Raw genomic sequence first — 14738 nt, 5'->3', positions numbered from 1 at the left:
ATCCTGGGAGGGGGCTGCATGGTGGGATGGTTTGTAGGATGGTTTGTGGGATTGTTTGTGGGTGCAGACCAGGGTCCCTGGGTGGGGTGAGAGCACATCCAGTCTCTAATAGAGGAGGGTGCTGGCTGTGGGGATGAACTCCCCAGAGCCAGGGGGTTTCCAGCCCCTGGAAATGAGGGATGAGCTGCTGAAGCCACCCCCACACAGCCCAGTGGAGCCATTCCCAGGATCAGTTATGGTTATGGATGTGCCTGTCTGGCACTCAAAGCACCAACCACAGGCAGCCTGAAGACCCCCAGGACTGGTCCCAGGCCCCCCAGCTCCCCCAATCCCCCAGGTTCCCCTTTCCCCCCAGACACAGCCCCCATCCCTGCCCCATCTCACATCCCTCCCTGCTGCCCCCCACCCCTAATGGAACTGGCTGCTGCACAGAATCATCCCAGTTTAATCTTCACGGTGCATCAGGCACGGGGAGGAAAAACACAACGATTTTCCTTTTTTTTTTTTTTTTTTTTTTTTTTTGGGTCTTAATCTTTACCTGGGGTCAGATTTACCAATCCTCCCACTAATCCCCCAACGCCTTCGTAAAGCAAAGGGCCCCCTCCTCCCCCAGCCCGAGGGAGCCAGCCCAGGGAGCACCCATAGCCCCAGGGTGCCTCGGGATTAGCGCTCCAGGTGACTCCAGTTTTCCCCAATGAGGTGGCAATAAATGTTTTTAAAGGCTTTTTTTATTTAAGGAATCTGAATGTGAGGATGGGGGAAGGAGATCACACGGTGGTGAGGAGATAGAGGCAAAGCCTGGGAGTCTTGGCTCCACTGACAGGCTCAGATTTGGGGGAAATACTCAGGGAAAGGATGAAAAAACATTTCCTAGAGAGGATTCCATGCCATTCCCTGCCTCAGTTTACCCATGTGTAGAGATGAAAGTGGGAGACTCAGATGGCACCAGCTGGCCCTGAACAGCCTCCAGTCACCCCCGGGGGCAGGACTGGGAACCACCCCGGCCCTGCAGGTGTGGGGACAGAGCTCCTGTGGATGGGGGGACACGGGGCTCTGCAGAGGGGGGCAGGCAGAGCAGGGGGCTGTGCATGGGAGGCTCTGCAGAGAGGGACAACGGGGACCTGCATATGGGGGGACAGGGGGCCCTGGAGATGAGGGGACAGGGAGATTTGAAGATGAAGGGACACAGAACAGGGGGACAGGGGTGCCTGGAGGCAGGAGGGAGCATGGGGGGCTTTGAAGATTGGGGAACAGGAGTCCCTAAAGAAGTGGGGACAGGGGTCCCTATTGATGAAGAGACAGGGGGCTCTGTAAAAGGGGGATGGGGGCTTTGCAGATGAGGAGGGGACAAGGGTGACAGGGTTCCCTGCAAAAGGAGGGGACAGGAGCCCTGGCAGATTGAGAGGGACAGAGGAGAGGGATCCCTGCAGAAGGAGAGAGCAGGTGGTAGGGGGACAAGGGTCTTGCAGACAGGAGAGGGACAGAGGTGCCTGCAGATAGGGGACACACAGATGCCACAAATCTGCCCTTTCCACGCCAACCTCCCCCAGGGGCTGCCCCAGCTCTGCTGCACACACAGCCGGGCTCGGTGGAGAGGGGGCTGCCCCAGCCGTGCCCGGCCCATTCCCCAGCCGTGCCCAGCCCGTTCCCCAGCCGTGCCCAGCCCATTCCCCAGCCGTGCCCAGCCCGTTCCCCAGCCGTGCCCAGCCCGGTTCCCCAGCCGTGCCCAGCCCGGTTCCCCGCGGGCGGCGCTGAGCGGGGCTGGCAGCGCGGCCCCCGCCCGGCACCGGCACCGCGCACGCTCCGCCGGCCGCACCGCCGCGCCAGCCTGGAATTTGCAAGCTGTCCTGATGCATTAAAGCGCAAACGCCTGGCGTCCGGCTGCCAGCCCCGTGCCCGGCTGTGCCAGCCCTCCCCGGGGACGCCGGTGCGGGGCCAGCTGTCCCCAAGGGCGCCCAGAGCCACCATCATCATCATCTTCATCCTCCACGGTTGTTTTTTTCCCCCCCAGCCCCAGCTTTAAATAGGGAATGGGGAGATGGTGCCAGGCTCATGCTGTCACCGTGGGGATGCAGGGGACGCTAGACACAAGAGTGGAGGGTCCCCAGCAGTGCTGGCATGGGTGACAGTGGAGCCCCACGTTGTGCCAACCCAGGGCATGGAGAGAATGGGGAGAAACAGACGGACATGGATGGACAGATGGATGGGATGCTGTCTCACCATCCCAGGGGCAGAGGGATGGGACGCAAGGTGAGTGCCATGGCAGCCCTGCAAGGACCATGCTGAGAGCCTGACTCAGATGGGCTGCAGTCCCCTGGGACAGCACCCACACCATGGGGATAGCAGGGTATCCCCCCTCTCCTTCAGCCATACAAGCTAACTCCCTGCACTGGGTACTTCCCATGGAGGCAGGAGGAACAGCCCAATTCACAGTTCAGTGTCCAGCCAGCACCTCCCATCCCACATCCCCCACCCTGACGCTTTTCAGATTCCCTGAGACTCCCCAAAATCACTGTCACATGTGCCATGGGATCCCTTGAGCGAATCCACAGTGGGAGCACTGGGCACCTGCCAAGGGTGGGGGCACAGGGGACACTCCAATCCCTGGCACACACTCACCCTGCTCCCACACACCCAGTGATGCTCCCAAGTGGTTCAAGAGCCCCGGTGGCCAGCAGGACACGCTCCGTGCCCACATCCCGGTAGGATGGGCTCAGCCGGCCGTGCCCATCCCGGCCGGAACCGCGAACAGCAGCAGCGGGACGCCGTGGGAGGAGGGAGCGCTGCAACGGGAGTGTGAAGAAATCGCTCCTGCGTGCTCTGTCCGAGCCAGCTAACGAGGCCATATTTGAAATGCCTCGCATACCTCCGGTCATCAGATTAGTGAGATGCAGAAGGTAAAGCAGAGGGCAAGAGCAGCGCGCCCGGCTCCGGCAGCGATCCCGGGAACTGGGGCAAAGCCCCGGCTGGCAGCAAGGCACGGGCACGATGCCCACGGCAGAGAGAACCCATGGGTGGGCAGAGAGTGCCCACAGGCAGAGAGAGCCCACGGGCAGAGTGAGTCCACGGGTGGGCAGAGAGTGCCCACGAGGAGAAAGGCCATGGGCACAGTGCCTACGGGCAGAGAGAGCCCATGGGCTGAGAGTGCCCAGGGGCAGAGAGTGCCCACGGGCACCCTGGCAGTGATGGGCACTGGGAGCTCCTCCCCGTTGGGATCCCGGCAGATGCAGAAGAGAAAAGTGGGCAAGGATAACCCAACGTGCTGCCACGTCCTGGCCACCAGCTACTGCCACCTCCCCGTGGCCCTGCTGAGGCCTGGACCTGCTGAAAAACTTCTCAGTGTTTTACAGGGGTTACAGGAAAGTCAGAGAGAGACTTTTCACCAGGGTCTGTCGTGACAGGACAAGGGGTGAGGGGTTTAAACTAGAAGAGGAAAGTTTGGGATTGGATATTAGGAAGAATTCTTCTCTGTGAGGGTGCTGAGGCCCTGGCACAGGGTGCCCAGAGAAGCTGTGGCCCCTGGATCCCTGGAAGTGCTCAAGGCCAGATAGGATGGGGCTTGGAGCCATCTGGGCTAGTGGAAGGTGCCCCTGCCCATGGCAGGGGATGGAATGAGATGACCTTTAAGGTCCCTTCCTGCCCAAACTGTTCTAGGAGTCTATGGAAGGAGCAAGATCCCACAGAGCCTCCAAGCACCATCCGTGGGCACAGCTCACCTGCCCTTCCCAAACCTGCCTGGGCAGGAATGGTCTCCCCTGGCCCTGCTCCAGGTCCAGGAGTGGCAGGAGAGCAGGAGCTGCCTCTGGGCAGCAGGTGGGTGCAGAGGAATCAGAGCTCTTACAGGGTAAGAGCACCTGGATCTGCAACACTTGGGACCCTTCAGGGTTGGGATGTTCAATTGGGAATGTCTCAGCTTTCAGGATGTTCAGATGGGACACTGGGTTTGGATGTGGACCCCAAAATCCCATCTCTGAGGGAGAGAAAGAGGCACAAAGACAAAGAGGCACAAGCACAAGTCCTAGCAAAGCAAAGTGAGAACCAATGACACCAAGACCCTTGGGGACACCAAGAGAGAACCTGGGGCTGAGTAGATGGAGCTGCATTGCTTGGTGGGGCATGGACAACTCCACACAGAGGACTGTGGGAGATAGATATTGCCCAGATATCCCTACAGAAAGTGGAGCACAGGCATGGACTCAAGGCAGATTTGCAAAGGCAGAACCAAAACATCACCAAACAAGGGCTGATTCCAACCACAGTCACCAGGAGGTGCCCAGGGACAGCAGCACCAGAGCAGGCCAGAGGGGAACATGCCCAATCCCATCACAAACCCAGTCCCCATTCCAGCAGGCACCAAACCCAGGGAGCTCAGCCCTGCTCAGCAAACGTGTGCCAGGGTCAGCCGAGGGTACCAGGGGTGGCAGCAGCCACCAGGAGCCACTGGAGTCACTCACAGGGCCAGGAGGGCACTGCTGCCAGCCCTGCCACCAGCCAGGTGACAACCAGACCCTGGGCATGGAGCCCATGTCAGAGGTGACCCAGAAGTGACAAGGTCACCTCAGCCCGTGGGCAGGTGCCACCGTCACCCACAGTGTCCCCAGTGCAATGTCACAGGGCTGGCACAGGGCAGGGCCAGCAGCCCCAGCCCTCTCCAGCTCCCACCTCTCAGGGCTGCCAGGGTGGGGATGGGAAAGCACATTCTGCTTGGAAAATCAGAAAACAGCTTTTCTTTTTTCATTCTTTGCCACCGCTTCCAGGGTCACAGCTGACACAGATCCTCCCGTGCCCAGGCCACCACAGTGACAGCATCACTGAGGGCAGGTGATGCATCCTCATCCTCCCTGCACCATGGAGGAACAGTGACACTGCTCCAGGACACTGTTCCAGGACAAGGACATCTAGGCAGAGCCACACATCCCAAGGCAAGCCCACAGCCTGGGAGCCATTAGCCCAGTCCCTTCCATGCCATAACCATGGATGGTGGGAACCAGGGACACCAAGGCAGCTACAGGAAAACCTCCTGACCTCAAAAATCCTTTTGTGCACATAACCACAGGCTGTCACCCACGTGCAGCACAGGCTGTCATCTCAGACCATCTACACACTCCACCTGCTTGCAGGCCTTGGGAAAAGACAAGCAGGGATGAAATCACTCTGAAGAAATAAGGGACCAGCACTCCAGCACCCCAAAAGGACAGGCTGTGGGGTGGGCACATCACCAGCACTGGGGTGCTGACAGACCCCAAAGGGTTTTAGCTGTGGATGTCAGGTGCCTGAGGGCCCAAGGCCAGGGTAAATGTGCCCCTCGGGCAAAGAGACCCACAGGTCACCCTCAGCCACTCCCTGGGGTCACACTGTTCTGCTGCTAGCTGTCCCTGGAGCTCTCCAGGGGCTCCAGCCCCATGGGTGTCCCAAGGGATACAGGACATGGGTAGGGATGGAGGCTGCTCCTCACCCACATGTCCTGATGCTCCCCAGCATGGCAAGTGCAGCCTCCCCACCAGGACATGTCCCTCTGCTGAAGGCAAAGACAGAGTTGATCCCCACAGCAAAGCCACTGCTGAGCAGCACCAAACTCTCATTTCCTCCTGGGATTTCCACTGGCCACCTCTGGAAGTGGTTCCTCTTCCAGACACCCCTTTGCCCACACATTTCTGCCCTCCTGCCCCTCCCACATCCCTGCTCCCTGCAGCAAATCCCACAATGGTATTGGTTGGAAATGACCTTACAGCTCCTCTCCTTTCAACCCCTGCCATGGGTAGGGACACTTTCCACCATCCCAGACTGCTCCAAGCCCCATCCAGCCTGGCCTCAAACACTTCCAGGGATGGGGCAGCCACAGCTTCTGTAGGCACCCTGCGCCAGGGCCTGCCCACCCTGTGTAAAACATTTCTTCCCTATGTACAAGTTAACCCCGACCTGTTACAGTCTAAAGCTCTCACCCCTTGTGCTCTCGCTCCAGGCCCTTGTCCAAAGTCCCTCTCCAGCTCTCTTGAAACTCCTTTGAGCACTGGAAAGAGCTTTAAGATCTCCCTGTGGCCTTCTCTACTCCAGGATGAACATGCCCAGCCTGGCTCCAGAGCAGAGGGGCTCCAGTCCTTGGAGCATCTCCATGGCCTCCTGGAGCTGCTCCAATCTCCCCACATCTGTCTGTGCTGGGGATGCCACAGCTGGATGTGGTGCCCCAGGGGGGTCTCCCCAGAGCAGAGCAGAGCACAGGGGAGCACCCCCTGCTCAGGCTGCTGCCCGTGGTGCAGCCCAGGACACACTCACCTTGCTGGGCTGCCAGTGCTGGCTCATGTCCCATCTGTCACCCACCAGCACCCCCAGTCATTCTCTGCAGGGCTGCTCCCAGCCCGTCATTCCCCCGGCTGGGCTGGGGCTGTCCCCACACAGCTGCAAGATCTTGGGCATGGCTGAACCTGCCACCTTCCTCTTTCCCCACCACCTGCCTGGCAGGAAAGCAGCCAATGCCACACAGCACCCACTGCCAGCATCTTCATCCCTTCCCCATCCATTCTCATGTCCCCATCTGAGTGAAGGGCCAGCCTCCACCTGGGGCAGTGGCTCCCATCCTGCTCCCCATCCTGGATGAGTTTCAAGAGCACCAATCACTTTGGGGACAGCCATGCTCCATGCCTGGGCTCTGTGCAGGCTGCAAGGGGCAGCAGTGACAACTGGGAGTCCCACAAGACCCCCCCATGCTCCCAGGAGTCACAGCTGAGTCAGGGGAAAAGGAAGGGGAAAGGAGAACTAAAAAAAAAAGAAACAAGCCTTTTGAGTGCAATATTTTAGTTGAGCACCAGAGCATGAGTAAAGGAGGGAGCTTTTCGTGGTCTGGTGAGTTTAAGCTATGAGCTGAAAGTTTAACTATTAATACACTTAATCAAGAGGTTGTTCCTACAGCCAGGATTTGGGAAAACAAAACAGGGAGGCAGGAGAGCGGTGCCATCGCTGTGGCCACCCCGGGGAATGTCCCTGCTGGGGGAGGTGAAGGGTCCAGGACCAGCCGGGGATGACCCAACCTCGGCCAAGCCCTGCATGGGCACACCAGGAGGTGCCAGGGCCAACACCCTGGATCTGGCCATCCCCCCAGTGGCCCAGAGATTGGCCAGAGGGGAGAGTTTTGGGGAGAGGATGTCATCCCCAGACCCTGCAGCATCCCCAGGGCACAGACAAGCAGCACCTGCACTGCTGCCACCTGCCTGGAAGGTCCTGGTGACACCGGGGGATGCCGGTGGGTGAGGGACCCCCAGGGTCGGGGATCCCCAAAACACCCCCACACCTCCTCTGGCCCAAAGCTGTGTCCCAGAGGAGGAGGAGGAGGGACAGGCTGAGTTTGGGGGTGCAGCAGGCAGAGCTCGGTGCCAGGGGCAGAGGCAGGAGCGGGCGGTGCGGGCAGTGCCTGGCAGCGCGGCGCCGGCTGCCCGCATCCCCACCACAAAATCCACGGCAAGGACGCTCGGCCGGCTCTGCCTCTTCCCACCGAGGCGGGGGGAGGACACGGGGACATTGGTGACGCGCGGCACAACCCCCCTCAGTCCTGCCTGCCCATCCCGCCCGGCACGCAGCCCCCCCGGCCCTGCCCCCGGGGCCACCGAGCCCCGAACGGCGCCGGGACCAACTTCTGAGCGGCACCGGCGGCTCCTTTGTTACTTTGCTTTTGTTGTCACACGCCGGCGCGTCCCCGTCCCCATCGTCCCGTCACCGTGTCCCCCCCCACGTCCCTCCCACAGCCCCCCCGAGGCGGCGTCCCCGAGGTCAGGGCGCGACATCTGCCAGCGCGCCGGGGCGACGCCGCTACCGGCACCGGGGAGGGGGCGCAGCGCCGGGGGCATCTCCGGGGGCATCTCCGGGTACCCGCGCGGGGACACTCGGGGTGACACCGCCACCGAGGGCGATGCGCCGCGGCGGCCCCGCGGGGGCCGCTGGAGGAGCCGTTTGCCCAAAGCTGCTCCCGCTGGGAACGCGAAGGACGGACGGACGGACAGACGGAAGGACGGAGCGAGGTTTCCATGCCTACCAACGCTCCCGCTGAGCGGGACCTCGGGGAGAGTCACCCCCCCTCTTTCCCATCCGACCCCCCTGGCTCGGCCCCGCCGGGGATGCAGCGCAGCCCGCGGGCAGCAGCGGGGCCGGGGAAAGCGGGGGGCTGGGGAGGCCGGAGGGGTCCCGGTCCCCCCGCAGCCCCAGGTGCGGCCCCGCCGCCGGGCTGGGGGCCGGGGGGCGCGGACAAAGCGGCACAAAGGGGCCGCTGACACAGCAGGGCCCGTTTCCAGAGAAACAAAACTTCCGCCGGCCCCGGCTCCGCGCCCCAGGTAGCCGGGATGGGCATCCCCCCCCCAGGCCCCCCCAAAGGCGGCCTCAGCCGCCCTCCCGCAGCACGGCATCCCTCAGCATTCCGCCGGCCCCCCCGGCACGGAGCGGCGGGGGGTGAAGGCTGCCCGGCCGGGTCAGCGCACACGCCGGGCCGGTACCGCAGGATGTGTGCGCAGCTTTGTTTGCGCGTGGGATGGATCCCCCCGCCGTGCCCATCCCACCCCCGAACCCCCCGTGCCACCCCCCCATCCTCCGCTCCCCGATCAATCATCCCAGCAAAGAATAACCCGACCCGAAGCAGCCCCGGCCCCGCAGGAAGGACGCTGCCGGCTGCGGGATGCGGTGGAAATAAAAAAAAATAGGAAAAATAAAATTAAAATAAAGGGGAAAAAACCAACAACAACAACAAAACGCCCCACACCTCCGTGGGGCGCATGGGGCCGCGGTTCGGCGGAGTTTGAGGCCGTAATTCCCAAATTCGGGTCCAATGCACAGCCCCCACGGTGCTTTTGGGGCCGGTGGCACCGAACGAGGGACGTTCCACGGCGCGATCGCGGCGGCTCCATGGGTGTCGGGGCGCGGGGGGCACCGTGCCCGCCGGGGCTGGGGCAGCGGGGGGTTCGGGAATCTCGTCTGCCGGCGGAGCGGGGCGGGGGGGCTCGCCGGGAACGGGGGGATGATAAAGTTGGGTGAGTTGTCGCACATGGCTGGGCGATGGCGAGCGGCGCCGCTCCCACGGCCACCCCGCGCCCGGGCACCGGCGGCGGAGCCGAAGTGCCGCGGGAGCCCCGGCGCGCCCCGGGGAGGCGGCAGCGACCCCCGCGCGGTCACCGGCGCAGGGCGGGGGTTCCCCCGCGCCCCCCACGCCAGCCCCGCCGCGGGTGGCACCGCCGGCCCCGCTGCCCACCGCCTCCCCCGGCGCCGCCGCCCCCGCCGCCCCCCGGCCCCGCCGCCACCATTGTCACCCGGGAAACCACCGGGCGCTGCCGCGGCGGTCCGGGGCGGCGGGGGGAGCCGTGGGGGGCTCACTCCATCCCTGCCCGCCGCTCCCGGCGCATCCCCGCCGGGCTGCGGGTACCGGCAGCGGGGTTCAGTCGCACCGAGAAAAACTTTGCTCGTTACCCCGACGTTCCCCCCCTTCCCCTCCCATCCCCGGGAAGCGGCGGGGCCGCTCGGGCGCCGCGCAGGCAGCACCGGCCGGGCCCGACGCGGGCAGGCGGGCAGGCGGCCAGCTCCGGCCCCGCCGCCGCCGCCGCGGGCAGCCCGGGCACGGCGCCGGGCAGCGGGGCGAGCCGCGGATCCCCCCGCCAAACTTTTTCTTCTCCGCCGCCTCCCCTTTCTCCGAGAGCCCCCCGACACCCCCCACCCCAACTCCGCCGCCGGAGCGCCCCGGGGGCCGGCACCCAGAGCGGTCCGGGAGCCGCCGCGCTGCGGGCAGCGCTGCCGGGAGCGGCGGGGGCTGCCCGGGAGCCGGGAAAGGGGCAGCAGGGGAAGGGAGCGGGGTAGGGAGGGGAGGTCAGCACCTGCCCGGGGCCGGGGCCGGGGCCGGGGAGCCGAGGCGGGCTCGGTGCCTCGCCGCCGCCGCACACCCACCTCCACATCGCCGCTCGCTCTGGGAGTGCGCAGCCCCCGCTCCGCGCTGCACGGCGCTGCCGCCGCCGCCGCCGCTGCCCGCGGCTGCCGGCAAAACCCGGACCGGACCGGGCCGAGCGCCCCGCGCCGCCGGACAACACCGCGACACGCCGCGACACGGCACGACACGCCGCGCGCGCCCCCCGCCGCCCCGCGCGCGCGCCGCCAGCCCCCGGCTCGCCCGACCCCCAGCGCCGAGCGGCGACACCCAGCCCGGGGCACCGCCACCCCCGCGTGTCACCGAGCCGTGCGACAGCCCACCCCACGCGTGGGACACTGCGCGACCCTCGTGTCCCGCCCACCCCCCGCGGGGATTAGCCCGCTGTGACCCCCGCGTCTCATCTACACCCCCCATGTCACGGGTGTGCCCGCCCGCGCCCGTGTCCCAGCTGCCCCCATGGGTGCCACCGTGGTGTGTCCCCTCGTGTCCCCGATGTCCCCTCATGGGTGTCACTGTGCTGTGCCGTCCGTGGGCTGTACACCCCACACGGGTGTCGCCCTCCGTGTCCCAGCTGCCTCCCCTTGCCCCCTCTCCCGAGCGTCACCGAGGTGTCCCAACCCCTCGTGGCACAAACGGATGGGATTGGAGTGTGTCCCCCGTGTCCCATCCACCCCCACGGACGCCATTCTGTCCGTACCCCCTCCGTGTCCCACCTGTCCCACACAGGTTTCACCCCACTGTGCACCCCGAGTCCTGGCCGCACCCATGGGTGCCAGCATGGTGTCCCCTCCAGCTCAGTGTGCCCCCCTTAATCCCCAGCGATGCCCAGCGGGATGTCACCATCCTTTGTCTGGGTGTCACCATCCTTTCTCTGGGTGTCACCATCCTGTCTCTGGGTGTCACCCAACTGTGCCTCCTCCCTCCCCGCTGTTCCCCGAGGGGTGACACCCCCATGTGCACCCACATCCCCGGAACGTTCCTCATCCGTCTGTCCCTCCGTGGGGTGCACATCCCTCTGTCCATTCCCCCCTGCATGTGCTCCACCCTCGTCCCCAGCGTGGGGTGTCCCCATCCCTGTTCATCCCCTCTGGGGTTCCAATCCCTCTGTTCTCCCTTCCCACAGAGCGTTCCCATCTCTCTGTCCCCCCGTGGGGTGCAGTGGCAGAAGGTCCCAGAAGAAAGAGTCACCCCCAGGTATCCGGGGTGCAGCGGAGGGAACTGGGGGGTGCAGAGCCCCCCAATCGCTCGGCACAGCCAGGACTGCTGTGGGGAGGAGCCCCAAGCCCGGAGCCCCAGCCTTGCTGCCGCCACCGGGAGGGACCTCACGGTCTCACAGCGGGACATCGCTGAAATCCCCCTGAATAAACAGCAAATAATCGATGGTCCGATAAGTCAGCTGCAGGGAGGGGACAAATCCCGAGGTTTGGCCCCGCGGCAGTGTGGGGGGATAACACTCTTGGCCCAGAAGTTTCCTGCTCAACTTTTTGCCAGAATTTTTTGCGGCTGAGGGGGAGAGTTGTTGTTGGGTTTGGGTTTTTTTTTTTTTCTCCCCTTGGAGTTGTGGGCACTGAAATATTGGAAGTTAAAAAAAAAAAAATCCTTAAATCCCCGCTCCTCAGCCGAGAGCAGCTTTCCAGGGACAAACAGCCCAAAAAAAAACCCACCACCCCCAATTCCTGCAGCCTTTTCAGTTGCCAGCAAAATACCCAAACCCTCTCAAAAGCAGAAACCCTGACAAAAATGAAACTGGGTTTGTGTTGCCGTTGATTTTTTTTTTTTTCACAGGAATGCGAAATCTCTTCCCACCCCGCTCCCGCCTCGAAATGAAACAAAAAAAATCTGCGATGGGGCGGGGGGTGGGGGGCGAGCGGCGCGGATGCTGTTTGTATTTGATCCACGTCTCGTTAATTATGCGCCTCTCTCGCAGATTTAGCCACTGGGATTTGCAACCGCGGGTGCTGTGACGATGCTCCAGCTTCCCAAAAAATCTCCCTCCGGGTGGCAGCGAAGGGGGAGCGCGGTCCCATCCTCCTGGGCACCCTTTCAGCTCCTCTGCCGGCCCTCTCAATGTGCTCCCAACCTGCCTCCCTCCACACTTCAGCCTCTCAGCCCTCCCAAAACAGGAGCAGGAGAGCCTCGTGCCCGGCACAAGGGATGAGGGTGGCACTGGTGACACAGGAGAAGGGACAGAATGCCACCAGCACCACTCCAGGTGACACTGCCCAGCGTGCAGCACCATCTCACCTGCGTGGGCTTCACCAAGGGCATTTTCTTTGCCCCTTTTTGGCTGTTTTTTAGGACTTAACACAACCCTCTGATGCCAGCATGAAGCACAGGGTGTTGATGTCCCCTTTGCCAAGGCAGGGCCTGTGGCAGTGGCACCTGGAGTTTGCCACCCACTGAAGGTCCCCAAATGCAGCAGTATTTCACTTGTCAGAGTGTTTGGAAAACTTGTGGGCCAATCACCTTTACTGAGGTCTGGGGTCCTAAAGGAGAAGGGAAACTGAGGCACAAAGCCAAGCTGGGACTCGGTGACAGCGACAGCAGCAAAGCTGTGGCTTCAGCCCAGTGTCCCCAGCCAAGCTCCAGGCTCCCAACCATTCCCACTGCCCAGTCCCCAGCCCTCCAGGCACAGGGAGCCCCCCAAATGCAGAGGGGGGTCCCCCAGTGCTCCCCACAGCACGGGGACAAGGGACACAGTCCCTGAGCCTCCACTCTGCTCCTGGAGCCTTTCCCAATGGCACGCTGGGGGCTGGGGGGAACAGGAGGATGAGGATGGAGGACAAGGGGGAGACAGTGGTGGAGAAAGAGTGGGCCAGAGATGGAGGAGGATGAGGATGAGGATGAGGATGAGGATGAGGATGAGGATGAGGATGAGGATGAGGATGAGGAGCAAATGGGACAGGAAGGGAAGGTGACAGGACAGGATGGAGAATGATCAGGCCAGGGTTGGGAGACAAGTGGGACAAGGTTGAAGAGTGAACAGAATAGGGACAGGGATGAACGGCAAATGGAACAGGGATGAAGGGACAGAGAGACAGGAGAATGATGGTGCCAGGGGTGGAGGACACAGGATGCAGGGAAAGATGGGGACAGATGGCAAGGGGACAAAAACCTGTCACCAAACAGCAGCACTGCCCCTGCTCGCTGTCTGCCAGGGCCAGAATCTCCCCCAGCAGTGCTGGGCTTTGGGCTCTGGCAGTGGGGTCTGCACTGCCTTTCCCCAGTGGGGAACAAACCCAGGAGCTCTGCCCAGCTCCAGGAGAAGAGCCAGGCAGGAATAATTGAGGTGGGGCATGGAGGTGTTACAGAGCAGCCTGACCCTGCAGCACTGAGGGGGGACCATGCAGGTCCGTGTCCCCGTCCCCAGGGTGGCAGTGGGACACCATGAGACAGTGGCTGGGGGGCTGCCAAGGCTGTGTGACAGGGAGACACATCCCAACAGCCTCCAGAGCACAAACACACCTCCAAAATTGCCAACCCCAAATTCCCCTAGCCCAGCCGCTGCCATCCAAGTGGGTTACAGAGCTGGCACTGCCTTGGCACCTCCTCCGTGCAGGGTGCTGGGAGGCTCCTGGTGGAGGGGAAGCTGCGTCAGGAGCCCCAGACCTTGGTGACATCCCTGATTTTGGGGAGGGGGCTGGATGGGGGACCCCATGCTGGGATTCATCCATCACTCTGGCAAGCTGGGGGCAGCCTGGCACACACCCCTTGGCAAGCAGGGCTGGAGTTGGGTGGTGTTGGGTGAGCCCTCCTGGAGGGTAGGTCGGAGTGACCCACCATGGTGCCCAGCTGGCTGCTGCAGTGACACAGGGCTCGGCTGGGCACAGGGGACACCGCAGCCTCTCGTTCCCGGCTGGAGGGCACAGGATCCCCCCTCGCTGGTCACACACGGCCGGGGGTCCCGCGGCAGCCCGCGCTCCCGGCCGGCCCCGCTGCCCCTCAGCTGAGCCCGGCAGGGTTAATTTTTAACCCCAGCTGTCTCCCGCATGGCGGCTGGGCGCGCTGGCCCCGCTCACGGGGACATGCCACAGCCACCACGGGGGACCGGCCACCCCTCCCTGGGGCCCGCTGAGCGGGGGGTGACACAGGGGGTGTCCCTGTCCCTTGGGGGAGCCCAGCGTGGCTTCCCGGGCTGCTCCAGGCGGGGGACGCGGTGCGGGACAGGCGGGAGGCAGCGGCCTTTGTGCCCGGGGGGGTCCGGGCTGTCCCCCCGGCTCCTGTGCAAACGGCAGCGGCTCTGCCCGGGAATGTCCTGGCAGGAGGGACCCGGGCCTCAAAGCAAACAGACGCCGCGCCGGCGGCCGGGAGAGGGGCAGGAAGCCGCCCTCGCTCTGCCCTCAAGGGGGGAGCGTGTGTGCGGAGCCCCGGGGCTGGCCAGCATCCCCCAGCCTGCAGGAAGGGAAGGAAGCACGGCCAGACCCCCACCCAAAGCGGCCCTGCTGGGGGCTGACGAGCTGCTCCATCGTGCCAAGGGACACCGGGGCCGTGCGGGTGTCCCAGCCCTTGGCAGGGGGGTCTGTGCCGCAGGGAAGGGTGGGCTGCAGCCAGAGTCCCGCCTACGTGCCAAGCAGCAGGAGAACCACGAGGACACTCGAGCTGCAGCGTTTCCACCTCCGGGGACCCTGGCAGGCGTTGGGAAATTTTTTTTTTTTTTTTTTTTTTTTTGAGCCGGGGATTCGCCTGGAATTCAGACGCCCACGTGGTCCAAAATAGCCTGGCTCCAACATCCGGAGCGCCCTGCAAAAGCCATCTGCCTGCGCAGGCAGGGCGGGCAGCCGCGGGGCTGGGGCACCCGGCACATCCCACCCCATCCCTTCCCTTCCCGTGCCTGCTGCGGGTCACA

General features: G+C 63.7%; 1 protein-coding gene across 4 annotated transcripts in view; it reads right to left on the bottom strand.

The window, feature by feature from the left end:
- Positions 1–10383, bottom strand: part of CXXC5 (CXXC finger protein 5) — a 36444-nt gene extending 26061 nt beyond the window's left edge. The window contains exon 1 of one of the 4 annotated variants that reach the window (XR_012582775.1): positions 9913–10096. The gene's annotated coding sequence lies outside the window, so the exon portion shown is untranslated. Of the gene's footprint in view, positions 1–9842; positions 10097–10359 lie in introns of those variants that run through there. The other 3 variants (XM_074552003.1, XM_074552002.1, XM_074552001.1) reach the window with 3 other exon arrangements.
- Between the last annotated feature and the right edge of the window lie 4355 nt (positions 10384–14738).

The sequence above is a fragment of the Zonotrichia albicollis genome, chromosome 15, assembly GCF_047830755.1.
Source record: "Zonotrichia albicollis isolate bZonAlb1 chromosome 15, bZonAlb1.hap1, whole genome shotgun sequence".
Lineage (NCBI taxonomy): Eukaryota > Metazoa > Chordata > Aves > Passeriformes > Passerellidae > Zonotrichia > Zonotrichia albicollis.
The sequence above is the reverse complement of the archived record's forward strand: the minus strand, read 5'-3'. Positions and strand labels throughout refer to the sequence as shown.